This window comes from Oreochromis niloticus, linkage group LG3 (genome assembly GCF_001858045.2).
Source record: "Oreochromis niloticus isolate F11D_XX linkage group LG3, O_niloticus_UMD_NMBU, whole genome shotgun sequence".
NCBI classification, from domain to species: domain Eukaryota; kingdom Metazoa; phylum Chordata; class Actinopteri; order Cichliformes; family Cichlidae; genus Oreochromis; species Oreochromis niloticus.
In genome coordinates, this window is record NC_031967.2 from 64,287,440 (window position 1) to 64,306,757 (window position 19,318).

At 35.8% G+C, this 19,318-nt stretch overlaps 1 protein-coding gene across 1 annotated transcript in view; it reads left to right on the plus strand.

Moving 5' to 3' along the window:
* LOC109201339 (carcinoembryonic antigen-related cell adhesion molecule 1-like) overlaps positions 1–19,318 on the plus strand; it is a 57,533-nt gene that overhangs the window by 5,773 nt on the left and 32,442 nt on the right. The gene's annotated exons all lie outside the window — the stretch shown is intronic.

Genomic DNA, 19,318 nt, shown 5'->3' on the forward strand with positions numbered 1-19,318 from the left:
ATGTAGTGATAAGTTTTCAAAAGAGACAGTAAATTACAGAATGCTAGTAGTGGGTGATATTATTTAAATGCTGTCATGATTTTATGTGAACATTTTGTCATTTGTAAACTATACATAACATTGATTCTACATTGTAACTGATTTGATGTTCTACAAAGTGCTTTTAATTAAAAATAGGCAAACATTTCTTTGTTTCTTTATTCAACTTTTGAACAGTGTTACTTAGTAAGTACATATTCAGTAAATGCAAATTATTTACATGCCCCCCTAAATTAAAATATTATGGGTTATTCAGAACAGAACTATGCTTGGAAAATATTGTCCCATCAGTTGATCCAACTCCTCCACAGTAGCAGGTGGAACTTTTCTTTTTTGAGGACGGCTTCTTTTACCTGTCACTACAGATGGTCTGTTTATGTTTTGATCGAGAGCCTTTTTTGGGCAGCTGAAGAGGAGAAGTCTATCTTATGGCCAACCTCTGGCTGTGTCTTGGTCATATTACCAGGCAAAACCCAGTATGCAGGTTCATCTGTAACAGTCCTTGTGCCACAAATCGGCACTGTTGCTTCTACATTAAACAGAAGAGCAGGGACATGGCTGCAGGTCTCCACGACTCCGGCCATAAAGGTGCAGTGGGCGGCTTCAACCTTCCCTGTGATGCTCACAATCACCTGTGGCTGCAATGCTGCAATTCAGTCTTTAAGAGTGCAGTACCTGAAACACACACAGACAAAGTTCATTTAAAGACAAGAACTTTAATAAGCCAAGGCCGACATGAATGTGTTTTATCTACTTTCATATCCATTTATCATAAATGTAACAAATAAAGTGTTTTTATGTATCCATCTATAGAACGCTGCATGTTATATTCTAAATCTGCCTGTTTCTTTTTAGAAACCTAGCAGCAGAAAATGAACCTAAAGTATGTAATGCAAGGATGTAATCACTTTCAAGAGGGAGAAAGCATAAAGTTCGACTTTAAGTGACAATTATGGACACCTAATATGATAAGGAGATTCTGCAGGTCATTAATCAATGTATAAAACTAAAACAGATTGTATTTTTAGTGACACAGGACACAAACAAGGAAGCAAGATGTGTAATTAGGATTATTTATAATAAATATGAATTAATTAGGGCAATTTCTTTAACCATAAAGAATAACTAAATCCTTCAGGACAATGTCACATCAATGCACTGAACTCACTATGTTATCCCTCTAACACAGCCTCTACATGTTCTCACTGTAATTTCCCCCTCATGAATGAATTTATGCTGCACTAATTTGAATGTTCGGGGGGAATCAAACGCATTTTACTCGCAGTACTCAAGCTGACTTACCTTTGCTTGAATGACGGCGTACTCACAACGTGGAGGCTTAAAAATAGCCAAATCTTGTACCCAGTCCTTGGTGAATTGGATGTGCGCCTCCAGAGATTTATAATTGCGAAATTGGTGCGCCGTGTATGCGCTGACTCCACAGACAAGGTATGAGAGTAGATCATGCTAAGTCAATAGCGGTTTGGTCTTCAGGGTTTCTACTCCACGGCAGTATTTCATACGGGTCCACATTTCAACAATCAAGTACCGTCTCTTTGCATCTGGACACAATCTGTCTCTATACCGTCATTTTCTTTTGAGCTACGTTTCAGAATGGTTCGTGGCAATCTTGTTTTGATTCGCAGCCTGCCAAGATGGTGCTGCGCTCCCACAATGCATTGCGACATTACGTCAACTCCAAAGCCCTTGCGTGCAGGAGTATGCGCATGTGCATTGCCATGGTGGTTTAAAAAATAAAGATATAATGAAAAGTAATTAATAAAAATTTAATATTTAAACATTCCCACAAATGTGCAATGAACGTGCAAAAACTCTCTTTATTAGTTGTTGCTGTTTCTTTCTTTTTTCTTTCTTTTTTTTTTTTTGAAAATAATGACCTCTCTGAGGCGCGAATTCCGACAGCGAGAGGAACGGCCGGATACAGGAGACGGGAAGAACAAGCCGATTATGTTCGCGTTAATTAAGTGGTTGGAAGATGTAAAATTCTCAATCCTGCCAACTGAACATATACGAGATTTAATGAGGATGAATAATTAGCCGGCATGGAGGAAACGGACCTTTATTTGGTGGAGTGGCGACAAGAAGCCAAAAGACGGGTGGCCGGTCTATGAAGCCTCCATCATCAAGCTAGCAGGTGCCTTTTCTCATATAATATTACTTTATTCTCGCTTATTTGGCACGGAAGCGTAGAGCTGCCACCCAGGACAAAGAGAAATATAAGTATATCACGTTATAACGTGAAAAGTTTATCGTTCTAACAATATACTATCATGTTTATACAATATACTTTTCGTGTTTGGACATTGTATGAACAATGTACATAATTATCACATCCGTACAATATTGTGCGAACGTGATAATTATAACGTGATATTATATTATACAAACATGCAAAGCATAATGTTAGAACAATAAACATTTCACGTTATAACGTGATATAGCTCTATTTTGCTTTTGCCTGGGTGGCAGCTCCACGTTTCCATAATTTGGTAATCAAAATATGTAACTTAATTAATTATGTTGTGACGTACTTTTGCCTTTTCTTATTATTCTGCCTTCTCAGAAAGGGAAAAAAATACAAATAAAATTGTTTACACTTGTTATATACAATAACTATCAAAACCTATTCACATTTAATTTGGCTTTCACAGAAATCCCACCTCTCCTTCTGGCTACAGAGGACTTACTTACCAAGGTTAGAAACAAAGCACAGTTATGCTTTATTAATGTTCGCTAATTACAATGTTCCACATTTCCTTGCTTTTTAAGTCATTTTTAGGCTTTTTAGAGTTGTTGTTTTTTGTTTTTTTAGCAGTAATGTTTCTGCCTATTTATTTCAGCCCATGAAATCGAATGCAGATCTTCCTGATGTGAGATTTACATAAATGTAAGTAATTTTGTTTGTCATTGTCATTAATGTTGTTGCTGTTGTTGTTTTTGTGAAGTTTGCAATATAAACCTAGCAAGCATCAGTCAGCACAGTGACTAACCTAAACAGATTCTTGCTTTATTCACATATATTATATGTAATTATATATACCTGCACATTGTACCTAGGGTTGCAGCCACTTGGCCCCACCCCATTGTTGTGACAGCCCTGACTGTACACTGCATCTGAACAGGGAACAGTCTGCCACATTAATGTATTTTTAAGTGACTTGTTTGTAATACATGAATTTGCTTCTTACAGATGTCAAAGTCTCAACCTCATGCTGCCCTCCCCCATCCTCCTAAAGTAAGTATTTGTTGTTGTAGTTTTTTATGCAGTGTCTGTGTCACATGCTAATCATAATTATTGAAATAACTGTTTTCTAACAGATTTTCCAAAACACTAGTTATGTTTGTTGTCATTCAGACTAATACTACTGCTTAGACATTGCTTAGTGGTCATGCATGTTTGACAAGCTTGTTATGATACCAAAACAGTAGGCCTATCACAATAATCGATATATTGACTTAACACACAATACATGTACATGACCTCAATAATTGTTGATGATGCAATTTATCTGCCATTATATTAAAAAAAAATATAATAATAACAACACAATAACATTAAATAACATTGTTTTCTATTTATTAGAAAATTTACTATTTATTCAATTTTTTATGGTATCTAATATTTTGATACCTAATTTCCATGATCTAAATATTTTCAAAATTAGATGTTGGTTTGTCAATTGAAAGTGTGTAGATCTTGCATTATTATGGTGTTATATTATGATTATACATTCAAAGACATAAAATGGTCTTAAAATCACAATGACATAACTTGTCGCTATTGTTTATGGGGCAATATACAGACCAACAAAAAGTTGTTATCGTAACAGGCCTTCAAAACAGACGGTTTTATGATTGATAAATTCAAAAAATAAATACATTTAATTTCTCTGAGATTCTCTAATATTCAGTTACAGTTCACAACACAGCTACCTGTACATGCAGTATTATACTGTAAATATAAATCTCTGCATTTAGCATCCCACTAGAAGAGTCACAGTTACTGCCTCTTTTTTTTTTTTTTTTTTTTTTTTTTTTTTTACAAATACCTGTACTATTACTAACACATTTACTGTTTTACTTTTAGCCTGTGGATACAAATGCAGATTTCCTTAATGTAAGTTGTGCATTTTAATTACATCATGTTATTTTTATTATTATTTATTTATTTTATTTTACATTCAAATATTTCAAGCTTCTTGGTTAAAGAAGCTTGATTGCTAGTAGGTAAAGAATAGTTCACCTATAATTGATATTCCCAATTAATTTCTCACCTCTGATTGAATGCCTTTGTTTGTTTGCCTTTTTTGACTATAACAAAACATTTTTGCAGGATATATATGGTGAATATATATGCATAGATACAGTCGTAGTGCTTGACACATGCACACAGCAGTAGATGTACTAAAAAGGAAATAGTTACAATCATGATGTTGATTGCTGATGTCAGTATATATATTTTAGAGGAATGTTTTGTTTTTCACCCAAAATGAACTATATTGCTTCAGAAGAGATTTATTACCCTACCTGACTCTTATATATTGTTTTTTGTTTGTTTTTGTTATTTTCAGGTTCAATGGTGCGTGTTCTTCTAATGGCCGCCTTCCCACTGGAGGTTTTGATCCACAGCAATTTAAAAGGTAAACAGCTTTGAAAGTCAGTTCAAATGGTTAGCTAATAGTATTCTAAAAAGCCTACTTCTCTGTCACCAGTTTCTTTACCAAAAAGTACCCATAAAAGTATCTCTCAATAGCATATCATTGTAGTTCAAATGTTTAGTTGTACAAATATCAGATTTTTGGAAATCTAAAACTAGTCAAACACTCAAATGTTTATGCCTTTTATAGGAGGACAGAGCAAAACGGACATCGGCACAGAGTGAAGAACTGCCCTTCACAAGGACACTATGACAGCCATATATAGTAAGTGAAGACTTTCTGTGTATCTAAAATTGCATACAGCACAAGTAACTTACTGTTAGCGCCATTTATAGTTATTACATGTTTTATTTTGAAAAGCCTGAAAAAGATGTGGTGCTTTTGTTGTGAAAGGTTTTGTGAGAAATAAAACAAGCGAATGGCGGAGCGACACGATGGTTTTACTTAATGTAATGGCTATGTTGTTTCTTCTTGGAGTTCTCTATTTTTCTTATATCTAAAATAAGAGTCTGGATGGACAAGAGGCTGTTTTACGCGTCGTTGTTGTACAAACCGACGCGTAAAACAGCCTCTTGTCCATCCAGACTCTTATTTTAGATATAAGAAAAATAGAGAACTCCAAGAAGAAACAACATAGCCATTACACTTGCTTTGCAACCATTAAAATAGGTTGTAAAGTAAGTTACCAATACAAATAGGTGATGATGCATTGTGGTGGGTGGTCTCAGACAAAGAAGGTCAACAGATTTATGAATGCTGGAGGGTAAGGAGAGACAACCAAAAGGGGTGTTAGCATTACTATAATGTGAACTGGATAGACTTTCCATCTAGGAAAAAAAAGAGGTAAAATTATGCGTAAAATATATCTGTATTAATATCTGTATCTATATAAACAGAAATATCTGTTTGCTAAATGAAGCCAGCTAACATAAATCATATTTTTATTTTAACTCTGATAAAAGTAATAGAACTGTGACTTTTGTTTGTTACAGTGGCGGTAAGGAAGAGGTTTCCCAATGTGTCCAGAAGGGCTTTGAGGATTGCAGTGAAAGCTGGGGGAACTGAGACTGCTGGAAAAGGAAAAGAAATTACATTTTAAGTATGTTGACTTATGTTAATACAATCACACAGAAAATATACACATACACACACACACACATATATATATGTATATATGTGTGTGTGTGTGTGTGTGTGTGTGTTTCTTTTAGAATGTTTAAGTATGTAATGAGAATAAAATTATAAAATTAATATTCTTTGCTTGATTGATATGCTATATGTATGTTTTAAACATCAAATAAAGATTTCTTTCAGCTGTTACATGTGAATGTTTTCTTAGAAATATATGAAGGGTTAAATTGATATATTTTTGAATGATTTTAAATAAGTTTAAATTGTATTTTGAAATATATTTTATAAATATATTTCAAAATATAAAAAAACAGCCAAAAAATATATGTGTTAAAACACATTTCAAAATATATTATAAATATATTTTTTAAATATATTTCAAAATATACAAAAAATGGCCAAAAAATATATGTGCTAAAATATATTTATATTTTAAAATGTATTTTAGCACATATATTTTTTGGCCATTTTTTGTATATTTTGAAATATATTTCAAAATGTATTTTAAAATATATTTTTTTACCGTATGGGGATCCCCAACACTGATTATGGCACATAGCATGATTATTTAATATATACAAAACACTTTTAAGACATGGATTACTTAGAATTACTGTCCAGTCATCGACACTTAACATCTTACATTTCTTTCATTAAGATGTTGAAAAGGAATTAAATCAAACTATTGACCACAGAAACGTTAACAACATCATTAAATTATTGGCTGTATTAAAAAGTGCTCTTACTTGATTTGAATGATCCAAAAAGATACATTTAAGTTTGAGTACAACACATAACGTTTCAATATAAAAAATTTAATATGAGATGCATAGATGAAAGAACTGATGCTACCATGTTTTTGACTTGTTTTGCAGGTTTTTCCATCAGAGAAGTAACGTAGAATCCTTTTTACTTCCTACTTTTTTTCTTCCACTTCTCAATCTCCACTTGGTAAAACTGAAAAGTACAATTTTGCGATACAGACAAATAATTTTTATGTCAGATATTCAGAAAGAGTAATAAAATCAGAAATGTCACTCTCACCACTTGTAATGCAGTTCTCAAAACAGTTTTTTTTTCATAACACAAAGTCACAGTCGCATTAACAAATATATTTAAGACTAAAGCATGCACAAGAACACTCACAATTTCTACTGTGAATGAGAATATGCAATACTGATCTGAGAACTGCATTATTAGCAGTGAGAATGACTTTTTCTGTGTAAAAGCTGCACCAAATCAATCCCAAACTAGTAATTCACCTATTTAATCCTCACCTTCTTTCTTTTCTTTCCAACATCAGCACATTCTTGTAGAGCATCATGCGTCCGTTGGTATATCCTCACAAAATCATCTAGTCTAGTGAGACGCCGTCGTTCAAACTGAATTCTTTTCAGGTCCCATTGACTCTTTTCCATTATGCCTTGCGTCCGATCGTCTTCAGTGTAGTTCTGAAAATGGAAATTAAATCATTTACATTTACTTTTGAAGGTTTCATTTACTTTGCTAACTTATTCTACCTGCTTCTTCAACTGCGACACATTATTGTACCCTTTACTGAGAAAATTATATCCTGGGCCTTTCCCATGCCGTCCAAACTCTCCTATAGACAAACAGCATTTTTATCCAGAAAGCGCTTCAATAAATAAATATAACTGTTGACTGACCAAAACAAGACAAACCAAGCAGCATTCCAGACCACAAAGTGGCATGTGGTAGAAAGTATTTTGAAATACTTGAAATGAATGCTGGTGCATGGTACACGTTCGGTGGTCCAGTAACATGAAGAGGGGCTCTGGCAATGACTTCTGGGAATTGATGTTTACGCGACAAAGGACCTATATCCACCTGAAATAAAAATTTAGATGTCATATAAGTATAAACATGTTTTATTACTACCAATGTTACTGGTGTCACACAATGTCATGAACACAGTTAATATCTCAACCATTGACAGAAAAAGCTGAATTTTATAATTACCTTCTAGTCCTCTGGAACGATGCCTGTGTCTCCAACATCAACGTTCCCCCTCAGATCCATCAGCATTTTGATGTTGTTTACGTGTTTTTTAACTTCTAGTCCACTGCATGGACTTTTGAAAAGGAGTGTTGCACTTATAATTATGTCATCCATTTCTTCCAAGTTGGAAGAACATGCCAGAAGTCCAAATATGTGCCTGCCTAATTTGTAATTATGGGGAATTCTATGTGAAATAAAGCATATAAACAATAAACATGTATATTATAAACTACATTATTTCACAAGATTTAAAGAAAATCTTTAAATCTTTGCACCAAGATACACAATAAGAATGTCAAAGCAATAATACTAAACACAAGCTAAGTAGTGTAACAAAGTCTAGTCATTAACAGAAACCATAGAAATCAAACTGCAATTCAACCATAAACTAAAAGGACCAGAATCCTAACACCATATATTTGTGCCCTTAATATATATAAAAACTGAAAGCACACAAATAACACTCACACTCACAGACTGTAGCACATGTACCTCTTTTTGCAAAGATCCTTTGCGTTCTTCATTATGTGGCTTAAACATTGGTGGAGAATGGTTATATCAAAGTTGTCTTTGTCTAACTGTCCAGTGATACGTTGAAAGTATCTCTCCAGAAGCTCTTCCAAAGTTGCTCCACAGAATGTCACTGAAATGGACTGTAGAAGCACAAGAGAGCCATCACATATAATCATCCCCGGCCTTTTGTTTGCCCTGCTTCAATACATTCTTGTAAGCTCTGTTTGAAAAGCTTGAAGAAAATAGGTCACAGAAGCAGTGGTGTGATCACATGTCACATATGTTGCTATTGGTAATGGTGATGATCCCTTGATTGGATTTCTCATGATGACTTCATAGACATAGCACGGAGCAGCAGAACTATCTTTACAGATAATGCTTCCTAAAAGATGTCTTCTTTGCACCTCTGGTAAAAGACTGAAAGAGTGTTTTTGGACAACAACATTATCCCTTTAGGATGCAGGAGGACTCTCTGAAGGACTTCATTTGGAAGTCCTTGCTGTCTGTCTATCAACATCTGCAGACTGCCCATCTCATTTAAATGTGGTCTCTGTGTTTTTTTCTGAGACCATGAAATATTTTTAAGGACATCTTTAGATGGTGCCTCATCCCAACACCCTGACTCTAACACTTTGTGGAATTTTATTAAGAGAATCCAGGTAAAGACTTTGTGGTAATTTTGTTTCTGTTTTTTCCACAATTACATTTCTGGACTGTCCACACACAGGTCTTGATTTTATTTCTTTTGTGTTTTGGCACACCTGACCTCCTTGGAAAAACACTTCAGTCTTCAGGGTTTTCTCATCTTTAACCTCCACTTTTACAGTCACTGGACAATCCTGAAAATGACAGTATGACATACAAGAGAATACAGGTGCCTGGCTTGGTTGACTGACTTGTTTTGATACTATGCCTCTTAAATCCAAAACTGCAAAAGGGGCGTACTGACTTTATGCCTGCGGCTACAACATGACTCCACTGCAGACCTTTGAAAAGCCTCGATTTCTGTGTTTTTTTTAGGTCTTTTCATTTGTTAAGGTTCAAAAATATAGGGAAGGACACACAGGAGGAATGCAAGTAACCACACTGGTCCAAAGGGTAAAGACGATGATTTTAATGAAATGACACGCGTGGGAGAATGAGCGGACTCTGTAAGCAGACAGCCCCACAATCTCATCCTCCTAACATCAAAATACAGTTTTATATGCATCAGAGTATATTTAGTGACGCCCCCTCATTGCGTCATCACATACATCAGCTTCAAAACCACAAATGTTCTATTTGACAACTTAAGGCACAATTAAAAGTACATTGGCTTCCATCTTCCTTTCTATATATATCCTTTCTACATATATAATCTCCAATATTATCCATTTGAGTCAGCGAGACTTTTAACATCCTCATAAAAGCTCTCCTCTACCCTAGAAATAAATCTATTTACTATCTGTTTCTAAAGCCTACATTATAACAACATTCTAACATTATGTCACTGTGACATCTTATCCTAAAAATCAAAAAGAAATCCCACATTTTCTACTCATAAAATCTTCACTATTTTCCCCAAAGCATATCCTTTATTCCCACAGTTTCCCCTTTAAGTTTTGTATACAACTTCTTATTAACACCAGCAATTTATCTTCTAAACAGAATTCAGTTCATTTTAATCCTTTCTTTTAACAAATCCTCAGTTTTACTATATCTAGATTATCAAACAACCCCAATCATTATAAAATCCTAGTAAAACCCCTTTCAAATTAAACAAATTAAATCTTAAATCCCTCTCTTTTTTGACACATCTCATGTGGCAAAAAACTCAACATGCTTCACCCAAGCTTAGGAAATTAAAAGGAAAAAAGGTTAGTCATTTCATTTCTCAGAACAGCTCAGCAATTCTCCTCTCCGGTGTTTTGCTCCAGCCCTGAAAACCTGTGTTTAAGGAACAAAATCAATTTAATCATCATGTCAAATCTTCTCCAACTCGTTGCTCCATTGAACTCTGGATCCTTGGAACTTCCTGGAAACAAAACCTGTACTTTACATTTCATACTCTCCCTCTATGATCCAGTCTGCGTCATGACAAAAACAAACTTAAACAAAACAGTTATTAATCATGAGTTACCTCAGTTAATGGTAACTTGAATCTCATCAAACAATGTTCCCCTTTTAGCATTTTGCATTCTCCCAACAATATAATGTAATCCCATAATCTAACCCCAGTAAAAAGAAATTTTCTCCAAACATACATCAGCAACCCAAAATCAGCATCCCCTTTCTTTTCCTCACATAGTAAATTTGTCCACATTTATTCATCCCCACCTTAGTCTAGTCACTCGCATTCACTCAAATGCATTCACACATGATATTTTTTGCTGATCTGCAGCCTTCTGCGCACGTCATCAAATGCTCCACATCAGCAAAATGAGCTCAATCATTTGTTTTATTTCGTTTTCCTTTTTAGGAGAGTAGTTCTCTATATTTTTGACTGGATTGACACGCTGCAATCATTTTTTAGACAGAGACTTGCCGCCAATCAGTCTCTGATTGTAATCAATTATAATTCTGTAATGCCCACCTGATTTTCGTACTTGGTAATTTTGTCAACGCCGTCCGTTCACTGTCTTCCAGGCCTGCTTAGAACAAAAATGAAAAAAGAGAGCTGATTATTAGCTCATCAAAGTACAAAACAAAATCACCTGACAGGTTTTTTCCTGAGTGCACTACTACAAAAAATTTTTGGGGCCCCTCTCAGACATATCCATGTCTTAATCAAACACCCTCTCTGGAAATAAAACAACAGCCTCAAAAATCTGAAACAATCTTAAATTTCACCCATTCAACACACCGAAAACCTCGTCAAAAGATCAAAGACCGTTTGCACAATGTCACCCTTCCTCACTTTGCCATATGTTTTCATTCAGCACAAGATAAAAACCAATTTCAACAACGTATCATCCTTAACTTATAAATTTCCTGTCCAAATCTGCCCCTCTGAACAGACCTGACCACCGTAATCAAATATCCTGATACTTTACCATTATATTTCGCCCAATACTCTTCAACAGCCACCGCTCTCTCTTGAACTGAACTGAAAGCCTCCAACACACACGCACACAGGAAGTGTCTCTGCTCATAGACTCACAGCTCAACAGCCAACTTAACAAGAGGAATACATGTTTAAACCTTATCACATTATTGAATTATTTTCATTTTCTTTCTATACTAATCACTTACTTTGATCAATCAGTGCAAGAGCACTCCTAAGTAATCACTTCTCTTTTGTTTTGTTTTTTTCCATAACTCACTCCCTTGTCATACAGCTTCGTTTGAGTTATTCCACAACAACTCTATTTTATCCAAGTGTGTTTTAAGTGTATTTTCTTCAACATTCACACCATTTTAACCCTTATGAACTTAACAGGCTGATTTAATTACATATGTTTGTGTTCTTAGCCAAGTTTTAATCACTATCTCTGCATTACTCTTCATGAGCTTATCTCTGTAAGGTTAGTGCATTTTCTGTTTGTATGTGTGATTTTTATAAATGTTTCTTTTGCAGTGTTTCAAACTCCTTTGACAGGGTGTATTTTCTCTCTCTGGTTCATCACTGGTCATTGTTAATGACATTTCCCCTTCGTCTGTGCCCAGTGGCCTTACCTGTTAAATCCCGTCTCCTCCAGTGACTCCAAGGTCACTCCGGGACTTAGGTTCAAGCAATCGTGACTGCGCCTTGCCTTAGGTTGTCCCAGGGTTTCGAGGTGGGATCTTACCCGTCATGGGCTGTCCAGCCTTCCATGCCCGCCTACTACAGGGGCCAACTGGGCAAGAGTGTTATCAGATCTAGGGGACACACTGGTTCTGGAAATTAAAGGAGTGTAAACTGCTTTCTTTATTAAACTTTCCAACAATAATTTCACATGTAACAGTTTGTGTACGTGCGTTTTCAATTCATTAATGTAATTGTTAGTTCATGTATTTATTTCTCTCGGTCTGTCTCTTTTCTAAAACCTGTAATTAATATAATTTTATTACTTTATTACTTTTTCTTAAAACATGCATTCGCTTCATCTTCTTAGAATTTAACTCTGTCTATTTCTCTGGGTGCTCCCCTGACATCATCAGTCACACACACACCTTCCTGTTTCTTCAGGCACCAGGCAGACTCTGTCTCCCTTTAAATTTCACAGTCTACAAACAATCAGTAATTCTACTAAATCTTGATTCAAAAACAATACACTTTCATTTCATTCACACACATTTAAATAGAGCTCTTTCAAACATCAGGACAATCAACACTCCTTCTCACACAGGACCATTCTTTAGGTCAGTTTCATAGCATCAGTCACCCAATAATCTCTTAACTGGGTTTCCCAAGTATATATACTTATGTATTTTCAATCGGAAAAATAAACTCAACCTGTCATAACATCTCTCATGGATTTCTTGAATTAAAAGCACTTTCAAACTTTAAAACATCCTACTTTTCATCACAAAAGAAATATATTTCCCACTCCTTTATTTCATACACACGTTTAAAAGTTTTAACCTCTTTAGTCATTCAGTAATCGTCTCACACACTGCCTTTTCTCTCTCAAACTTCCATTTTCCACTCACTCAGACAAGTCATGCAGAGTCACTCAAATCAAATACTGACAGCATTCACACAGTTAAAATCACTTAAAATACACTTTCATACGAGTATTTTAAACATGCCTTCCATGATCAGAAAGGGCAAGTCAAAAGAAAAAAGAAAAAGAAAACTGAAACCTCTGATCGTCTCGCAGCTTCTCCCCACACACACACAACTGAAAAATAAAACACACCAACATTTATGGCTCACGAAATATACATCTATCAAAATTCAGTCATTTACTATACATCCACACTAATATATTCAAACTGTATTTACACTCTCATAATAAGCAAAACCAACCTCTTATATACAGGCATTTATCGAAATTGGTAAACAATAGTCATAAAGCTCAAATTTCGAAACTGAAACCACCCTCTCTGCGCGTCTCCGCTGCTCATTTGCATTTACACACCATCAGTGCACATCCGGCTGTGTATTACTGACACAGAGACTGATCTTACTCATAGATCTCATATTTTATATTACAGACGTCTTTAATTACAACTGCACAGATTTTTTAGGCCTTGTCGCTCCTACAAATTTCGAAAATTTTCCATAACCGACTCGAACGGGCAAACCTTCAGGTTTTTTGCGACCAATTTAACAGACCAGACTCGAACTGCTCTGTCCAGATTTCTAGCCCTAACTTAATTTACCGGTAGCCAAAAAAGCGCAAGAATAGGGGACTTGAACCCCTAGCAATTTCGGAGTTTCCCAACCTCTCCCCCGCTGTCGACGGTACTATCCCTACTGTCCAGTAGGTCTAAGGTCAGCGTCCTGCCTTAGCGCAAGCGTTACCAAGGAGAAAATGCGCTTCTTAACAGACGCCGCTGTCGTCCTAGAAAAATTTACAATAATTTGAAACAACAATCTACACCCGGATCAGGATTAAGATTGAGGCAGATCTCCCGTTGTGGACATAAGGGACTTGAACCCACGAACTGACCATCACACGTAGATCAAATGACCAACGGGGCTTCACCCCACACAATGACCAAATTCCCTATCATTCTAAGTTCACTTAGCAGTCCAACTGCTTGGCAGTCCAACTGCCTTAACTCTCTTCATTCCTTTATTCTCATTAACTCAGTACTGTCACTTATAAACTTCCATTTCATTATCATTACTTCAACCTTCAATTTTTCACCAAAATCAAAGCAGACATCTACCAGTAGTTTCAGTGAGTAGACTTTCAATTTACACAGCCCAATTTGACACACTTTGGTTCATAAGATCAACAGGTGGTGCCTACCTTTTGTTATATGCCGGCTTGTCACTCACTTAGACCACTGACCAATGCCTGAGCGCCTGACGCCTCGGACCTTTCTCCATCCTGTCTCACTTCCCCCCTCGGACGAAGCCCCCAAATGTTAAGGTTCAAAAATATAGGGAAGGAAACACAGGAGGAATGCAAGTAACCACACTGGTCCAAAGGGTAAAGACGATGATTTTAATGAAATGACACGCGTGGGAGAATGAGCGGACTCTGTAAGCAGACAGCCCCACAATCTCATCCTCCTAACATCAAAATACAGTTTTATATGCATCAGAGTATATTTAGTGACGCCCCCTCATTGCGTCATCACATACATCAGCTTCAAAACCACAAATGTTCTATTTGACAACTTAAGGCACAATTAAAAGTACATTGGCTTCCATCTTCTCCCCGGTGGTTTCCCGTAAGCCAGCTCAGCTCTCGCATCGTGCATCTACTGCTTCATCAGTCAACTTTCACCTACACCCTAACAGTGTGTGTGTATGTGTGTCTGTGCGTACACGTGCGAGGGCGCGTGCATGCTGTGTACTGCGTACGTGTCTGGATGTGTATGTCTCGCCCTTAAATGCTCTCTTTGCTTTCAGTTTCACTTCTGCAAAAGCTGCAACTTCAAAGACATAACTTCCTGTCTCATTTTGGCACAAAGTGTATTTTCCTGTCTCTGCCCTCTACACAGAGATCATAAAAGCATTAATAACATTTAAATTATAGATTCAACTCAACCATTTAAAATGGTTCTTCTTTGGACCTGTAATAAAGGCTAATATAATACCAATATGTTTGAACATCTGAATGCATCTATGAAAGCAACATCCCTATTAACATGAAATGGTAATGATGATTATAAAAATAGCAGCAAATAATAGCAGTAAAATATTTCTATTCCTGACACATTCTTTCTGATCAATGAAAAAAAAACATGGCAGTGGCAAAGAGCATCTGAAAAAGTCCTCTTCAGCGTTACTGCTGTCAGTTCTATTGGTAGAAGAATTTGTATATTGTGTATATTTGTAGATAGTTATTATTTCATGTGATAAATAGTTTACCTTTTCAAGTGATGAAGATGATTGTGAAGGAGAAACATCACTGCGTGGTTGTTTCAGTTCAGCAGGAACATTTTGAACAATGCCATTGTCCTCACTGGCCTCCAAAATATCTTTTGAATAAGAGTAGATTTTCCAAACAAGCATAATTTGTAACTAGAGACATTGTGTTCATAGAGTGAAAGTAGTTTAAAGTAATGAAAAACAAAATCCAACGTGTTTGAGGGAATACAGAGAGTCATTGTCTTCCTTTGAAGGTGGAGACATCTTCAAGTCACCAGTGTTTTCTTCATCCTGAGTGTGAAATAATTAATAACACAAGAGTTCACTTAAATAAAGAAATAAATGTTTCAGTTTAAAATATTTAATCTAGCTCCTACTCTCTAGCACAAATATAATAGAGGTTTAAATTTCAGTCTTTATTGATTTATTTGGTGCTGTTCTCACACAGGCAATGTCATTCTCAACACAGTTAATGCAGTTATCAAAACATTTAAGGCATACTGCATAAGTTATGCTCACAAAAACCAGTAAAATGACCAAAACCTTTCACATATATCAAAACATGGAAAATCAAATTGTAAAGGCCTGGAAACAGGGAGACAGTAATGCCAAATCAGCTGCTCTGTATTGCACGGTGCTGGCTGGCCCAGCAAGTTATATCACAGAGTTTAATGTGTTTCTTCAGCACCACACTGTTGTGAAGCTGATAGTTATTCATATGGCTTTTATATGAAAATTTGATCTTATGCAGTAGTGAGCTAATGCAAGCACTGTAATTTGACACCCACAAATATAAAACATATACACAATTTAGATTTGTTTGATGAGGGATTTCAGCACGAGCCAGGCAGTGCTATAGGTATTGCTTGTTGATTAATTCACATTTTTGAGTAAATTGTGAAATCTGTATGAAACTGTGGTGGATAAATGTGTAACTCCCAAACAGAAAAACATAGAAATGTCTTTAATAAAAGAGAAGCAATGAAATCCAACAAATGAATATTCTTACTTTTGCCGGTACCTGATTTGAATGGGTGCATCACAGTGGGCAAATCCAAACACACTTGCCTTCCAGACACAACACTTCCTGGGTCTCTATCCATTCATGAAGTATTTCTCACGTGTCAGGTGATCTTGATAACCACTACACTATGGAGTTACCACCACAAGTTTGATCATTAATTGAAAACCATGACTTAATGTCTGACCAAGTGTTTCACCATGTGATATGATGAATATTTACATAAAAATAAAAAAATGTAATTTGTGAATTCAAAATAACCTGTAACATCAAACAATACGGACCAAAGATGAGCTCATCTCTTTGGAGGTCCCACCATCACCTTCAACATCAATAGTTTTTTGTTCAGTTTGGACGTCCAGGGTTTTCTGTTTAATACATATGGAGTAATTACATTTTCATCCATCTGTAATGTCACACAGTATCCTTCAAAAAAATTATAGTTTTATATTAAATTTTTTTGTATGATTTAACATCTTTAAATCATTAAGTTAGACTAATGTCAACATAGATATGATAGAGAACTTACCTTTTGATATTGCAGAACGACATGATTACGTTTTTTCTGATTTTTACAGTTATTTGGTATTCCTAACTCTTTACACACGTTACTCCAGAATGCATCTTCTCTGTGAACACTGTGTTTCTTTCTGTTGTCACCTGGTTCTGAGAAAGTGTCAAAGCACTTTATTATATTCAATTCAATTCAATTTTATTTATATAGCGCCAAATCACAACAACAGTCGCCTCAAGGTGCTTCATGTTTCAGAACAATTTCCCGTGTCTGTAAATAAAAATAAAGAAAATCAATAAAATAGAATCATCTATAATTGTCAATGTAATTTTTATTTTTGTGCATTATAAGTGTGTAATATCAAAGTTTATTTAATAGGATATTGTTTTCAATATATTAATTAAAGTTAAAACTGGCCTTTCCAAAAATCTCGATATACCACATTTATTACGTAACTTCTGCATACTGAACAAATTAGTACTTAAATACATCTAAAATGTAAATAGAAAAACTTAATCACAGTAACCAAAAACCATAAGAAAAACATAATTAAAGTTTTTGTCAAGTAGGCAAGCCCAATGACTTGCGGCTAAGGCTAAGTTTATGCTTACCTTATCTGTTGTTTTGTGTTGCTCAAGATTGTCTGGTGCTGAACAACAGAAACTCATATGAATCCTCTTTGAAGTATACAAACTTAGCTTGTGTAATACAATCAAGCAAAATCGTCAGTTTCTACATTTCTATTGTAGCAAGATGTGCACGTGTCTCACTGCCACTGCAAGTACCTGACTCCTTTGACCATCCTATCGCTATTACCCTTGGTCAATGTCCCAGATCACAGCGCAAAATGTACTTCAAATAGGTGTGACAAAGTGAATGAGCAGTTGCATTTCTCCCATAAGTGTTGACCTTTTTTTTTTTTTTTGCACATTATGCACATTATTCTATTTCTATTTATTTGCTATGATTTGCTATTTGTCAAGTAACATTACTGCACTCACTATCCCAGGTTTGTTTGTGTAAGCGTTCTGTTGCCAGCAAAATCAAACATTCTGCAAATTAAGGCAAATACACAGTTACATGTTTCTTTATATTTTATTATGTTACAGATTAAGACATTTGTTCATACTTACTTTGTTCTTTCTTTTCAGTCTTCACGAGTAGAGCTGGGTATCGTCACTGATTTGTAGAATCGATTCAATTCCGATTCACAAGGTCCCGAATCGATTCAACTTGAATCTGGGAAATTTTGCCTCAGACAGTCAGAAATATTATAATTCAGATCAGTACATTTACATATTTTTGTATCTATAAAAAGGAAGCTGACACTTGCAAGACTTTATCAAAGGTGTGAGCGTCACAGCAGATGCCTTTGTGTCAAAGTAGCTGAAGATAAAACACAGAAAAACATGAAGGTGATTTTCTTGGCCTGGGATTTTATAAAAATATTCTGCAGTACATCAAAAACGAAAGAAAACCATTAATCAACTTATGAACATTACCTCTGAAGTTACAGCGGTTTTATTAGAGACACGGCTAAGCGGTTTTCATTTTGCATAATTTTAAAAAGTTTAAATTTGTTCAGAAGTCTATTGAACAGCAGAAATTAGTTGTTGTTTTTTTCGGAAGTAAGTAAAAGGGAAAAAAACAGCGGCCGACAGCGCTGTAAACAATGGTAGACTTGTAGGTAACACACAAGCGAATAATGCAGAAAACAGATTTTTAGACGGGAAACTGTTCTTGAAGTACAGAGAGAGAGAGAGAGAGAGAGAGAGAGAGAGAGCTCTGCATGAAATGGGATTTTATCGTGGTGGAAGCAAAACAGCGAAAGTCAGAGTGAATTCATGACAAAGTTTATGCGTAGTTTGGATCTTCTTTTGCTGCTGGTTCAGTCAACATTGTTTGGAGAGAGATAAAACTAACAGCTTCAGAATCAGCGCAAAAAGGGCGTGAACACAAAGCGCGGACCCGCCGACAGATCAGAATCAGCGAGCTGTCGGCTTTCAGCCCCGACCGTGTCCGTGCCGTCGGGTGAGAAAGGCGACATCTCACTGATTCTGATCCGTCGGCGGGTCCGCGCTTTGTGTTTACGTCTTTGAGCAGAATCCGTGTACCTGCTCTCATTTACTGTGTTAGCTGTTTGGTGGTTGTTGAAAATTTGTGAGGTTTAACCTGCGATTCTGGCGTTTTTGGCAAAATAAATTTATAATAAAAAAATCGATTCAGGATTTTAATGAATCGATATCACGTTATCCAATCCAGATTGATTTTAATCGAGAAATTGATAATCAAAACCCACCCCTATTCATGAGGGTCAGGTGTGGGGAAACGCCTGCCTAGCATTTCCTCATTTTAAGTCTTGATGATGTCACACATGACATCAGCAGGTCGAACCAAGTGGAGGGGTTTCTTTGTCCATAGAAATGCTTCCTTTTGTTTGTTTCAAGGTC